Source organism: Chiloscyllium plagiosum, unplaced genomic scaffold, assembly GCF_037043375.1.
Source record: "Chiloscyllium plagiosum isolate Xiang-an unplaced genomic scaffold, Cpla_swu_hap1 HiC_scaffold_51, whole genome shotgun sequence".
Taxonomy (NCBI): domain Eukaryota; kingdom Metazoa; phylum Chordata; class Chondrichthyes; order Orectolobiformes; family Hemiscylliidae; genus Chiloscyllium; species Chiloscyllium plagiosum.
The window spans coordinates 28,500,890-28,516,026 of NW_028270189.1; the positions used below are offsets into that span (position 1 = coordinate 28,500,890).

Here is a 15,137-nt window from a genome sequence, read left to right on the forward strand (position 1 = left end):
TGCGAATTGCTCCAAAACATGATTCAGGATATCTGGTGCCAATTCTCGCACGTTGAATAACGATTGACAGCTTCCAAATGAGGTCTTTCTGAGACGACCTTGGGGTACATTTGACAGACAGACAAGTTCAGGAATTCGTGGTGCGCTGTGACACCAGAGCATCTGCTTCTTTCCTGTCTTTGAACCGTGCCGCCTGCGCAAGGAAGGCAAATGCGGTACTGCTTTTCGTGGAAGGATCAGAAGGCGGTAACTGCACTCTCCAACAGAATGGCATATGATCAGAACCAAGTTGGAGAAAAATTTAACAACGCTTTGCACTGTAATTAAATGGAATTGCATTACATTTCACTACCAGAGCAGGTTTATTCAAGCAAATTCGAAGGCAGGTTTGCAGATGGGAAAGCATGCAAGAAAGCTCAGCTCTTGTCCATGTAAAAGGCTGCAGTTGAAGAACAAAGCAGTTTCTGCCCAGTTCCGGACTGGGGATCTTTCGCGTGTTAGGCGAACGTGATGACCACTACACGACAGAAACAAGCCACAGCCGGATGTGCTGCAGCTCCGTGGCGTCCAGCACTGAAAGTTGAATCCGTTCTACGTCTCCCCTTTCTGTTTCCAATAGCTCGTTGTTGTCCAGCGTAATCGACATCTTGGAAACGTAAAAAAAAAGACACGTTAAATTGATGACAAAATATAGACAAAGATGTCGTCGATGTTTGTACCGTAGGGCGAGGTGGAATAGGCTGGGACGACTTTCCCTGCAGCGTAACAGCTGCGACATGACCTTATGGAAGGGTGGTAAACTGAGTATTTACGTGCTTTACCCAAGTTGGTGTGAGTTGAAAACTCGACAGCATAGCTTTAAGGTGAGTGGGCTGAAAGTGACAAAGGACCTGAGGCACATTTCCCACAAAGAAGGTTGTGCGTGTTTGGAATGATCTACCAGAGGAAGTGGAGGAGGCTATTACACTCAGAAAATTGCAAAGGTAATCGGGTGAGTGTCTGGACAGGATGCGTTTAGAGGGATTGGGGTCAAATGCTGGGGAACGGGACTTGTTTAATTTTGGCAATGTGGTGAGCATGGACGAGGTCCACCGAAGTATCTTTTTCCACGGTGTACCCCAATAACGTCATGTTGCTTCCACCGGCTTTAAAGGATTACTTTTTAGCGGAGTTTGCCATCGCAGTCTGTGGCACAATCATTTAATCTGTTCGACTGCTCACGGGAAAGGTAGTATTGTGAAACACTGCAAAAAAGGAACGACTTTCTTACTTTAGCTCCGACTGACCATACTCTGTGAAATTTTCCCAGATCCTCAGCTGAGGATTTTTGCTGCTGGAAGTTACCTCAGAAATCCTGTTAAATCGAAATGTGTTGAGCGAATCGCAAAACAGAAAGCATTTAACATGGAACACAAACAAAACTGGCATACCTCATGCATTTTCAGACGCAGAGATGCATGAATGCTAAATGTGATACAGTCCGAGGGCATGAGTCATAAAGTAATCTCACAACTAACAAGAGGGCATTTCCAAACGACTCTTTCAAACATACTGCAGCCTTAGCGCACCACCACTTTCCAGACAATGCTGAAACGAGAGAAAGAAAGAACATAATAAGAATTGGCCGTAAAAATGAATTTCACCAATCACAGTCTCGATTAGATTACCTTTCCCTTCCGATGTTTCCAGGACGGAAATGAAGGAAATGGGAGAAATTCAATAAGGTATGACATCGAAATTCACTGGAACGATTTTCCCATTAGCTAGAAACCCAAATAACAACGAGTAGAGTCACCGGAGGACTTCGTTTCACAACCACGATGAAATAACAGTCTCCATTCGGTTCCAGAAAAAGCTCAACTTGCCTGGGACGGCAGAACTGTTTGCGATTTTCCGCGCGGGAGGCGAACACGATCATGACAGTGGAGACATTTTCAAATATTTGGCAGTATCTCACACCAAAGTTAATTCCCTGGGAAGCAAACCCATTATACTTTTGTTTTCAACATCAATATACAGTGGGCACCGAAACAGCATTTTAACAAGCTGCAGCGTTGGAGTTGATCAGCAGAAATGGCAGTGGTGGGATTCGTACCCACGCCCCTTTCGAGACGGGAACCTGGATCCAGCGCCTTAGACCGCTCGGCCACACTACCAGCCGGCCGCGCCACCTCATTTACTTGTATCTCCAATTGTGCTCCTGCATAACAACAGATGCAAAGTCACATGAAAAGGGTTCCATGATTCCTCTCGGACTCGCACAGCTGCTGGGATGTGCCCGGCTACAATGTCAATTTCGCAGCAGATATTGATAGCCCATCAATCCAGACAAAAATCAATGGTAAGCTGAGTCTATCTTCTCAGACTCTTTTCAGCTACAAATGTATCTGTCAGTGCGTGAGAATATGGGTTCGCTTATGATTTGTTCAAATAACCATGAGCTGCTTGACATTACTGGAATTTCCATTCTTGCTTTGCTAAATGATTTCACCCATTGCTCGAAACAGGACGACTTTCACGTTTACACGGAACACGAAACACACCGGACTACAGGGAAAATGCACATACCTGAGCAGGCCGTGTTCCACATCATACCGTGCAGCATAGTTTCTGTCACTGTATCTGTTTTTTTTTTCCAGAATAAGAGTCCCAAAGAATGTTCTCCACCCTAAAACCGGAGGTAGCATTACAATCCGAGAACGACAGATCACATTGTGAGAATGCTCTGACCTCGGAGCCAGTTCGAGATGCCACTTTCCGTGCCTTTTACCTTAACCGTGCAATTTGTTGCTGAGATGTTCACTCCTGGACATGAGCCACATGGATACCAACTGAGTTGGAAACCTGGGTGGGAATCGAGGAGAAGCGACTCAATAAATTTTGCTAAATTCCGTGGTGCCTTTTAGAAATGCAGTTTCTGTTCACCTCAATCTAAAAGCCAGTTTCTGAACATAGCAACAGAAGTCAAAAGGTAATTACCTCACCCCACCCCCACTCCAGAAGAGGTGCTAACTGCCCTTGAGTGCTTTTTGTTCTCGATGTGAAGAGCTTTCACGCCTGAGTCACCTTCACGTCTCTGGCTGCTGAGTGAATCACAAAGAAGGAATTTCACCAGAGCTGCAACTGCCTCACTTCTCCACACGCCCTCCCCGTTTACATTTTCCTGCTCGTCAGTGATTAAAAGAAAACCAAATGGATGCGATATCATTCTGTAGCCTCTCTGTCGATTCCTCCGTTTCAGTTCCAACATGACTTAAATCTAGGGGCGGACCTTAATACTAGCGACGCAAGTCGAAAGGTTCCTGAGAGTGCAATTTCTTTCATTGCTGTTGCTGATTGAATGAGCCACTAACGTGCGAATTGCTCCAAAACATGATTCAGGATATCTGGTGCCAATTCTCGCACGTTGAATAACGATTGACAGCTTCCAAATGAGGTCTTTCTGAGACGACCTTGGGGTACATTTGACAGACAGACAAGTTCAGGAATTCGTGGTGCGCTGTGACACCAGAGCATCTGCTTCTTTCCTGTCTTTGAACCGTGCCGCCTGCGCAAGGAAGGCAAATGCGGTACTGCTTTTCGTGGAAGGATCAGAAGGCGGTAACTGCACTCTCCAACAGAATGGCATATGATCAGAACCAAGTTGGAGAAAAATTTAACAACGCTTTGCACTGTAATTAAATGGAATTGCATTACATTTCACTACCAGAGCAGGTTTATTCAAGCAAATTCGAAGGCAGGTTTGCAGATGGGAAAGCATGCAAGAAAGCTCAGCTCTTGTCCATGTAAAAGGCTGCAGTTGAAGAACAAAGCAGTTTCTGCCCAGTTCCGGACTGGGGATCTTTCGCGTGTTAGGCGAACGTGATGACCACTACACGACAGAAACAAGCCACAGCCGGATGTGCTGCAGCTCCGTGGCGTCCAGCACTGAAAGTTGAATCCGTTCTACGTCTCCCCTTTCTGTTTCCAATAGCTCATTGTTGTCCAGCGTAATCGACATCTTGGAAACGTAAAAAAAAGACACGTTAAATTGATGACAAAATATAGACAAAGATGTCGTCGATGTTTGTACCGTAGGGCGAGGTGGAATAGGCTGGGACGACTTTCCCTGCAGCGTAACAGCTGCGACATGACCTTATGGAAGGGTGGTAAACTGAGTATTTACGTGCTTTACCCAAGTTGGTGTGAGTTGAAAACTCGACAGCATAGCTTTAAGGTGAGTGGGCTGAAAGTGACAAAGGACCTGAGGCACATTTCCCACAAAGAAGGTTGTGCGTGTTTGGAATGATCTACCAGAGGAAGTGGAGGAGGCTATTACACTCAGAAAATTGCAAAGGTAATCGGGTGAGTTTCTGGATAGGATGCGTTTAGAGGGACTGGGGTCAAATGCTGGGGAACGGGACTTGTTTAATTTTGGCTATGTGGTGAGCATGGACGAGGTCCACCGAAGTATCTTTTTCCACGGTGTACCCCAATAACGTCATGTTGCTTCCACCGGCTTTAAAGGATTACTTTTTAGCGGAGTTTGCCATCGCAGTCTGTGGCACAATCATTTAATCTGTTCGACTGCTCACGGGAAAGGTAGTATTGTGAAACACTGCAAAAAAGGAACGACTTTCTTACTTTAGCTCCGACTGACCATACTCTGTGAAATTTTCCCAGATCTTCAGCTGAGGATTTTTGCTGCTGGAAGTTACCTCAGAAATCCTGTTAAATCGAAATGTGTTGAGCGAATCGCAAAACAGAAAGCATTTAACATGGAACACAAACAAAACTGGCATACCTCATGCATTTTCAGACGCAGAGATGCATGAATGCTAAATGTGATACAGTCCGAGGGCATGAGTCATAAAGTAATCTCACAACTAACAAGAGGGCATTTCCAAACGACTCTTTCAAACATACTGCAGCCTTAGCGCACCACCACTTTCCAGACAATGCTGAAACGAGAGAAAGAAAGAACATAATAAGAATTGGCCGTAAAAATGAATTTCACCAATCACAGTCTCGATTAGATTACCTTTCCCTTCCGATGTTTCCAGGACGGAAATGAAGGAAATGGGAGAAATTCAATAAGGTATGACATCGAAATTCATTGGAACGATTTTCCCATTAGCTAGAAACCCAAATAACAACGAGTAGAGTCACCGGAGGACTTCGTTTCACAACAACGATGAAATAACAGTCTCCATTCGGTTCCAGTAAAAGCTCAACTTGCCTGGGACGGCAGAACTGTTTGCGATTTTCCGCGCGGGAGGCGAACACGATCATGACAGTGGAGACATTTTCAAATATTTGGCAGTATCTCACACCAAAGTTAATTCCCTGGGAAGCAAACCCATGAAACTTTTGTTTTCAACATCAATATACAGTGGGCACCGAAACAGCATTTTAACAAGCTGCAGCGTTGGAGTTGATCAGCAGAAATGGCAGTGGTGGGATTCGAACCCACGCCCCTTTCGGAACTGGAATTTGGATCCAGCGCCTTAGACCGCTCGGCCACACTACCAGCCGGCCGGACCATCTCATTTACTTGTATCTCCAATTGTGCTCCTGCATAACAACAGATGCAAAGTCACATGAAAAGGGTTCCATGATTCCTCTCGGACTCGCACAGCTGCTGGGATGTGCCCGGCTACAATGTCAATTTCGCAGCAGATATTGATAGCCCATCAATCCAGACAAAAATCAATGGTAAGCTGAGTCTATCTTCTCAGACTCTTTTCAACTACAAATGTATCTGTCAGTGCGTGAGAATATGGGTTCGCTTATGATTTGTTCAAATAACCATGAGCTGCTTGACATTACTGGAATTTCCATTCTTGCTTTGCTAAATGATTTCACCCATTGCTCGAAACAGGACGACTTTCACGTTTACACGGAACACGAAACACACCGGACTACAGGGAAAATGCACATACCTGAGCAGGCCGTGTTCCACATCATACCTTGCAGCATAGTTTCTGTCACTGTATCTGTTTTTTTTTTCCAGAATAAGAGTCCCAAAGAATGTTCTCCACCCTAAAACCGGAGGTAGCATTACAATCCGAGAACGACAGATCACATTGTGAGAATGCTCTGACCTCGGAGCCAGTTCGAGATGCCACTTTCCGTGCCTTTTACCTTAACCGTGCAATTTGTTGCTGAGATGTTCACTCCTGGACATGAGCCACATGGATACCAACTGAGTTGGAAACCTGGGTGGGAATCGAGGAGAAGCGACTCAATAAATTTTGCTAAATTCCGTGGTGCTTTTTAGAAATGCAGTTTCTGTTCACCTCAATCTAAAAGCCAGTTTCTGAACATAGCAACAGAAGTCAAAAGGTAATTACCTCACCCCACCCCCACTCCAGAAGAGGTGCTAACTGCCCTTGAGTGCTTTTTGTTCTCGATGTGAAGAGCTTTCACGCCTGAGTCACCTTCACGTCTCTGGCTGCTGAGTGAATCACAAAGAAGGAATTTCACCAGAGCTGCAACTGCCTCACTTCTCCACACGCCCTCCCCGTTTACATTTTCCTGCTCGTCAGTGATTAAAAGAAAACCAAATGGATGCGTTATCATTCTGTAGCCTCTCTGTCGATTCCTCCGTTTCAGTTCCAACATGACTTAAATCTAGGGGCGGACCTTAATACTAGCGACGCAAGTCGAAAGGTTCCTGAGAGTGCAATTTCTTTCATTGCTGTTGCTGATTGAATGAGCCACTAACGTGCGAATTGCTCCAAAACATGATTCAGGATATCTGGTGCCGATTCTCGCACGTTGAATAACGATTGACAGCTTCCAAATGAGGTCTTTCTGAGACGACCTTGGGGTACATTTGACAGACAGACAAGTTCAGGAATTCGTGGTGCGCTGTGACACCAGAGCATCTGCTTCTTTCCTGTCTTTGAACCGTGCCGCCTGCGCAAGGAAGGCAAATGCGGTACTGCTTTTCGTGGAAGGATCAGAAGGCGGTAACTGCACTCTCCAACAGAATGGCATATGATCAGAACCAAGTTGGAGAAAAATTTAACAACGCTTTGCACTGTAATTAAATGGAATTGCATTACATTTCACTACCAGAGCAGGTTTATTCAAGCAAATTCGAAGGCAGGTTTGCAGATGGGAAAGCATGCAAGAAAGCTCAGCTCTTGTCCATGTAAAAGGCTGCAGTTGAAGAACAAAGCAGTTTCTGCCCAGTTCCGGACTGGGGATCTTTCGCGTGTTAGGCGAACGTGATGACCACTACACGACAGAAACAAGCCACAGCCGGATGTGCTGCAGCTCCGTGGCGTCCAGCACTGAAAGTTGAATCCGTTCTACGTCTCCCCTTTCTGTTTCCAATAGCTCGTTGTTGTCCAGCGTAATCGACATCTTGGAAACGTAAAAAAAAAGACACGTTAAATTGATGACAAAATATAGACAAAGATGTCGTCGATGTTTGTACCGTAGGGCGAGGTGGAATAGGCTGGGACGACTTTCCCTGCAGCGTAACAGCTGCGACATGACCTTATGGAAGGGTGGTAAACTGAGTATTTACGTGCTTTACCCAAGTTGGTGTGAGTTGAAAACTCGACAGCATAGCTTTAAGGTGAGTGGGCTGAAAGTGACAAAGGACCTGAGGCACATTTCCCACAAAGAAGGTTGTGCGTGTTTGGAATGATCTACCAGAGGAAGTGGAGGAGGCTATTACACTCAGAAAATTGCAAAGGTAATCGGGTGAGTTTCTGGACAGGATGCGTTTAGAGGGATTGGGGTCAAATGCTGGGGAACGGGACTTGTTTAATTTTGGCAATGTGGTGAGCATGGACGAGGTCCACCGAAGTATCTTTTTCCACGGTGTACCCCAATAACGTCATGTTGCTTCCACCGGCTTTAAAGGATTACTTTTTAGCGGAGTTTGCCATCGCAGTCTGTGGCACAATCATTTAATCTGTTCGACTGCTCACGGGAAAGGTAGTATTGTGAAACACTGCAAAAAAGGAACGACTTTCTTACTTTAGCTCCGACTGACCATACTCTGTGAAATTTTCCCAGATTCTCAGCTGAGGATTTTTGCTGCTGGAAGTTACCTCAGAAATCCTGTTAAATCGAAATGTGTTGAGCGAATCGCAAAACAGAAAGCATTTAACATGGAACACAAACAAAACTGGCATACCTCATGCATTTTCAGACGCAGAGATGCATGAATGCTAAATGTGATACAGTCAGAGGGCATGAGTCATAAAGTAATCTCACAACTAACAAGAGGGCATTTCCAAACGACTCTTTCAAACATACTGCAGCCTTAGCGCACCACCACTTTCCAGACAATGCTGAAACGAGAGAAAGAAAGAACATAATAAGAATTGGCCGTAAAAATGAATTTCACCAATCACAGTCTCGATTAGATTACCTTTCCCTTCCGATGTTTCCAGGACGGAAATGAAGGAAATGGGAGAAATTCAATAAGGTATGACATCGAAATTCACTGGAACGATTTTCCCATTAGCTAGAAACCCAAATAACAACGAGTAGAGTCACCGGAGGACTTCGTTTCACAACCACGATGTAATAACAGTCTCCATTCGGTTCCAGTAAAAGCTCAACTTGCCTGGGACGGCAGAACTGTTTGCGATTTTCCGCGCGGGAGGCGAACACGATCATGACAGTGGAGACATTTTCAAATATTTGGCAGTATCTCACACCAAAGTTAATTCCCTGGGAAGCAAACCCATTATACTTTTGTTTTCAACATCAATATACAGTGGGCACCGAAACAGCATTTTAACAAGCTGCAGCGTTGGAGTTGATCAGCAGAAATGGCAGTGGTGGGATTCGTACCCACGCCCCTTTCGAGACTGGAACCTGGATCCAGCGCCTTAGACCGCTCGGCCACACTACCAGCCGGCCGCGCCACCTCATTTACTTGTATCTCCAATTGTGCTCCTGCATAACAACAGATGCAAAGTCACATGAAAAGGGTTCCATGATTCCTCTCGGACTCGCACAGCTGCTGGGATGTGCCCGGCTACAATGTCAATTTCGCAGCAGATATTGATAGCCCATCAATCCAGACAAAAATCAATGGTAAGCTGAGTCTATCTTCTCAGACTCTTTTCAGCTACAAATGTATCTGTCAGTGCGTGAGAATATGGGTTCGCTTATGATTTGTTCAAATAACCATGAGCTGCTTGACATTACTGGAATTTCCATTCTTGCTTTGCTAAATGATTTCACCCATTGCTCGAAACAGGACGACTTTCACGTTTACACGGAACACGAAACACACCGGACTACAGGGAAAATGCACATACCTGAGCAGGCCGTGTTCCACATCATACCGTGCAGCATAGTTTCTGTCACTGTATCTGTTTTGTTTTTCAGAATAAGAGTCCCAAAGAATGTTCTCCACCCTAAAACCGGAGGTAGCATTACAATCCGAGAACGACAGATCACATTGTGAGAATGCTCTGACCTCGGAGCCAGTTCGAGATGCCACTTTCCGTGCCTTTTACCTTAACCGTGCAATTTGTTGCTGAGATGTTCACTCCTGGACATGAGCCACATGGATACCAACTGAGTTGGAAACCTGGGTGGGAATCGAGGAGAAGCGACTCAATAAATTTTGCTAAATTCCGTGGTGCTTTTTAGAAATGCAGTTTCTGTTCACCTCAATCTAAAAGCCAGTTTCTGAACATAGCAACAGAAGTCAAAAGGTAATTACCTCACCCCACCCCCACTCCAGAAGAGGTGCTAACTGCCCTTGAGTGCTTTTTGTTCTCGATGTGAAGAGCTTTCACGCCTGAGTCACCTTCACGTCTCTGGCTGCTGAGTGAATCACAAAGAAGGAATTTCACCAGAGCTGCAACTGCCTCACTTCTCCACACGCCCACCCCGTTTACATTTTCCTGCTCGTCAGTGATTAAAAGAAAACCAAATGGATGCGTTATCATTCTGTAGCCTCTCTGTCGATTCCTCCGTTTCAGTTCCAACATGACTTAAATCTAGGGGCGGACCTTAATACTAGCGACGCTATGAATGCGCTAGTCGAAAGGTTCCTGAGAGTGCAATTTCTTTCATTGCTGTTGCTGATTGAATGAGCCACTAACGTGCGAATTGCTCCAAAACATGATTCAGGATATCTGGTGCCAATTCTCGCACGTTGAATAACGATTGACAGCTTCCAAATGAGGTCTTTCTGAGACGACCTTGGGGTACATTTGACAGACAGACAAGTTCAGGAATTCGTGGTGCGCTGTGACACCAGAGCATCTGCTTCTTTCCTGTCTTTGAACCGTGCCGCCTGCGCAAGGAAGGCAAATGCGGTACTGCTTTTCGTGGAAGGATCAGAAGGCGGTAACTGCACTCTCCAACAGAATGGCATATGATCAGAACCAAGTTGGAGAAAAATTTAACAACGCTTTGCACTGTAATTAAATGGAATTGCATTACATTTCACTACCAGAGCAGGTTTATTCAAGCAAATTCGAAGGCAGGTTTGCAGATGGGAAAGCATGCAAGAAAGCTCAGCTCTTGTCCATGTAAAAGGCTGCAGTTGAAGAACAAAGCAGTTTCTGCCCAGTTCCGGACTGGGGATCTTTCGCGTGTTAGGCGAACGTGATGACCACTACACGACAGAAACAAGCCACAGCCGGATGTGCTGCAGCTCCGTGGCGTCCAGCACTGAAAGTTGAATCCGTTCTACGTCTCCCCTTTCTGTTTCCAATAGCTCATTGTTGTCCAGCGTAATCGACATCTTGGAAACGTAAAAAAAAGACACGTTAAATTGATGACAAAATATAGACAAAGATGTCGTCGATGTTTGTACCGTAGGGCGAGGTGGAATAGGCTGGGACGACTTTCCCTGCAGCGTAACAGCTGCGACATGACCTTATGGAAGGGTGGTAAACTGAGTATTTACGTGCTTTACCCAAGTTGGTGTGAGTTGAAAACTCGACAGCATAGCTTTAAGGTGAGTGGGCTGAAAGTGACAAAGGACCTGAGGCACATTTCCCACAAAGAAGGTTGTGCGTGTTTGGAATGATCTACCAGAGGAAGTGGAGGAGGCTATTACACTCAGAAAATTGCAAAGGTAATCGGGTGAGTTTCTGGATAGGATGCGTTTAGAGGGACTGGGGTCAAATGCTGGGGAACGGGACTTGTTTAATTTTGGCTATGTGGTGAGCATGGACGAGGTCCACCGAAGTATCTTTTTCCACGGTGTACCCCAATAACGTCATGTTGCTTCCACCGGCTTTAAAGGATTACTTTTTAGCGGAGTTTGCCATCGCAGTCTGTGGCACAATCATTTAATCTGTTCGACTGCTCACGGGAAAGGTAGTATTGTGAAACACTGCAAAAAAGGAACGACTTTCTTACTTTAGCTCCGACTGACCATACTCTGTGAAATTTTCCCAGATCTTCAGCTGAGGATTTTTGCTGCTGGAAGTTACCTCAGAAATCCTGTTAAATCGAAATGTGTTGAGCGAATCGCAAAACAGAAAGCATTTAACATGGAACACAAACAAAACTGGCATACCTCATGCATTTTCAGACGCAGAGATGCATGAATGCTAAATGTGATACAGTCCGAGGGCATGAGTCATAAAGTAATCTCACAACTAACAAGAGGGCATTTCCAAACGACTCTTTCAAACATACTGCAGCCTTAGCGCACCACCACTTTCCAGACAATGCTGAAACGAGAGAAAGAAAGAACATAATAAGAATTGGCCGTAAAAATGAATTTCACCAATCACAGTCTCGATTAGATTACCTTTCCCTTCCGATGTTTCCAGGACGGAAATGAAGGAAATGGGAGAAATTCAATAAGGTATGACATCGAAATTCATTGGAACGATTTTCCCATTAGCTAGAAACCCAAATAACAACGAGTAGAGTCACCGGAGGACTTCGTTTCACAACAACGATGAAATAACAGTCTCCATTCGGTTCCAGTAAAAGCTCAACTTGCCTGGGACGGCAGAACTGTTTGCGATTTTCCGCGCGGGAGGCGAACACGATCATGACAGTGGAGACATTTTCAAATATTTGGCAGTATCTCACACCAAAGTTAATTCCCTGGGAAGCAAACCCATGAAACTTTTGTTTTCAACATCAATATACAGTGGGCACCGAAACAGCATTTTAACAAGCTGCAGCGTTGGAGTTGATCAGCAGAAATGGCAGTGGTGGGATTCGAACCCACGCCCCTTTCGGAACTGGAACTTGGATCCAGCCCCTTAGACCGCTCGGCCACACTACCAGCCGGCCGGACCATCTCATTTACTTGTATCTCCAATTGTGCTCCTGCATAACAACAGATGCAAAGTCACATGAAAAGGGTTCCATGATTCCTCTCGGACTCGCACAGCTGCTGGGATGTGCCCGGCTACAATGTCAATTTCGCAGCAGATATTGATAGCCCATCAATCCAGACAAAAATCAATGGTAAGCTGAGTCTATCTTCTCAGACTCTTTTCAACTACAAATGTATCTGTCAGTGCGTGAGAATATGGGTTCGCTTATGATTTGTTCAAATAACCATGAGCTGCTTGACATTACTGGAATTTCCATTCTTGCTTTGCTAAATGATTTCACCCATTGCTCGAAACAGGACGACTTTCACGTTTACACGGAACACGAAACACACCGGACTACAGGGAAAATGCACATACCTGAGCAGGCCGTGTTCCACATCATACCGTGCAGCATAGTTTCTGTCACTGTATCTGTTTTTTTTTTCCAGAATAAGAGTCCCAAAGAATGTTCTCCACCCTAAAACCGGAGGTAGCATTACAATCCGAGAACGACAGATCACATTGTGAGAATGCTCTGACCTCGGAGCCAGTTCGAGATGCCACTTTCCGTGCCTTTTACCTTAACCGTGCAATTTGTTGCTGAGATGTTCACTCCTGGACATGAGCCACATGGATACCAACTGAGTTGGAAACCTGGGTGGGAATCGAGGAGAAGCGACTCAATAAATTTTGCTAAATTCCGTGGTGCTTTTTAGAAATGCAGTTTCTGTTCACCTCAATCTAAAAGCCAGTTTCTGAACATAGCAACAGAAGTCAAAAGGTAATTACCTCACCCCACCCCCACTCCAGAAGAGGTGCTAACTGCCCTTGAGTGCTTTTTGTTCTCGATGTGAAGAGCTTTCACGCCTGAGTCACCTTCACGTCTCTGGCTGCTGAGTGAATCACAAAGAAGGAATTTCACCAGAGCTGCAACTGCCTCACTTCTCCACACGCCCTCCCCGTTTACATTTTCCTGCTCGTCAGTGATTAAAAGAAAACCAAATGGATGCGATATCATTCTGTAGCCTCTCTGTCGATTCCTCCGTTTCAGTTCCAACATGACTTAAATCTAGGGGCGGACCTTAATACTAGCGACGCAAGTCGAAAGGTTCCTGAGAGTGCAATTTCTTTCATTGCTGTTGCTGATTGAATGAGCCACTAACGTGCGAATTGCTCCAAAACATGATTCAGGATATCTGGTGCCGATTCTCGCACGTTGAATAACGATTGACAGCTTCCAAATGAGGTTTTTCTGAGACGACCTTGGGGTACATTTGACAGACAGACAAGTTCAGGAATTCGTGGTGCGCTGTGACACCAGAGCATCTGCTTCTTTCCTGTCTTTGAACCGTGCCGCCTGCGCAAGGAAGGCAAATGCGGTACTGCTTTTCGTGGAAGGATCAGAAGGCGGTAACTGCACTCTCCAACAGAATGGCATATGATCAGAACCAAGTTGGAGAAAAATTTAACAACGCTTTGCACTGTAATTAAATGGAATTGCATTACATTTCACTACCAGAGCAGGTTTATTCAAGCAAATTCGAAGGCAGGTTTGCAGATGGGAAAGCATGCAAGAAAGCTCAGCTCTTGTCCATGTAAAAGGCTGCAGTTGAAGAACAAAGCAGTTTCTGCCCAGTTCCGGACTGGGGATCTTTCGCGTGTTAGGCGAACGTGATGACCACTACACGACAGAAACAAGCCACAGCCGGATGTGCTGCAGCTCCGTGGCGTCCAGCACTGAAAGTTGAATCCGTTCTACGTCTCCCCTTTCTGTTTCCAATAGCTCGTTGTTGTCCAGCGTAATCGACATCTTGGAAACGTAAAAAAAAAGACACGTTAAATTGATGACAAAATATAGACAAAGATGTCGTCGATGTTTGTACCGTAGGGCGAGGTGGAATAGGCTGGGACGACTTTCCCTGCAGCGTAACAGCTGCGACATGACCTTATGGAAGGGTGGTAAACTGAGTATTTACGTGCTTTACCCAAGTTGGTGTGAGTTGAAAACTCGACAGCATAGCTTTAAGGTGAGTGGGCTGAAAGTAACAAAGGACCTGAGGCACATTTCCCACAAAGAAGGTTGTGCGTGTTTGGAATGATCTACCAGAGGAAGTGGAGGAGGCTATTACACTCAGAAAATTGCAAAGGTAATCGGGTGAGTTTCTGGACAGGATGCGTTTAGAGGGATTGGGGTCAAATGCTGGGGAACGGGACTTGTTTAATTTTGGCAATGTGGTGAGCATGGACGAGGTCCACCGAAGTATCTTTTTCCACGGTGTACCCCAATAACGTCATGTTGCTTCCACCGGCTTTAAAGGATTACTTTTTAGCGGAGTTTGCCATCGCAGTCTGTGGCACAATCATTTAATCTGTTCGACTGCTCACGGGAAAGGTAGTATTGTGAAACACTGCAAAAAAGGAACGACTTTCTTACTTTAGCTCCGACTGACCATACTCTGTGAAATTTTCCCAGATTCTCAGCTGAGGATTTTTGCTGCTGGAAGTTACCTCAGAAATCCTGTTAAATCGAAATGTGTTGAGCGAATCGCAAAACAGAAAGCATTTAACATGGAACACAAACAAAACTGGCATGCCTCATGCATTTTCAGACGCAGAGATGCATGAATGCTAAATGTGATACAGTCAGAGGGCATGAGTCATAAAGTAATCTCACAACTAACAAGAGGGCATTTCCAAACGACTCTTTCAAACATACTGCAGCCTTAGCGCACCACCACTTTCCAGACAATGCTGAAACGAGAGAAAGAAAGAACATAATAAGAATTGGCCGTAAAAATGAATTTCACCAATCACAGTCTCGATTAGATTACCTTTCCCTTCCGATGTTTCCAGGACGGAAATGAAGGAAATGGGAGA

The 15,137-nt window shown here is 45.2% G+C and overlaps 1 non-coding gene across 1 annotated transcript; it reads right to left on the reverse strand.

Moving 5' to 3' along the window:
- Positions 1-5,427: 5,427 nt before the first annotated feature.
- trnal-caa (transfer RNA leucine (anticodon CAA)) lies at positions 5,428-5,509 on the reverse strand. Its single transcript has one exon. It is a non-coding gene; the product is annotated as a tRNA-Leu (tRNA).
- Positions 5,510-15,137: the final 9,628 nt, after the last annotated feature.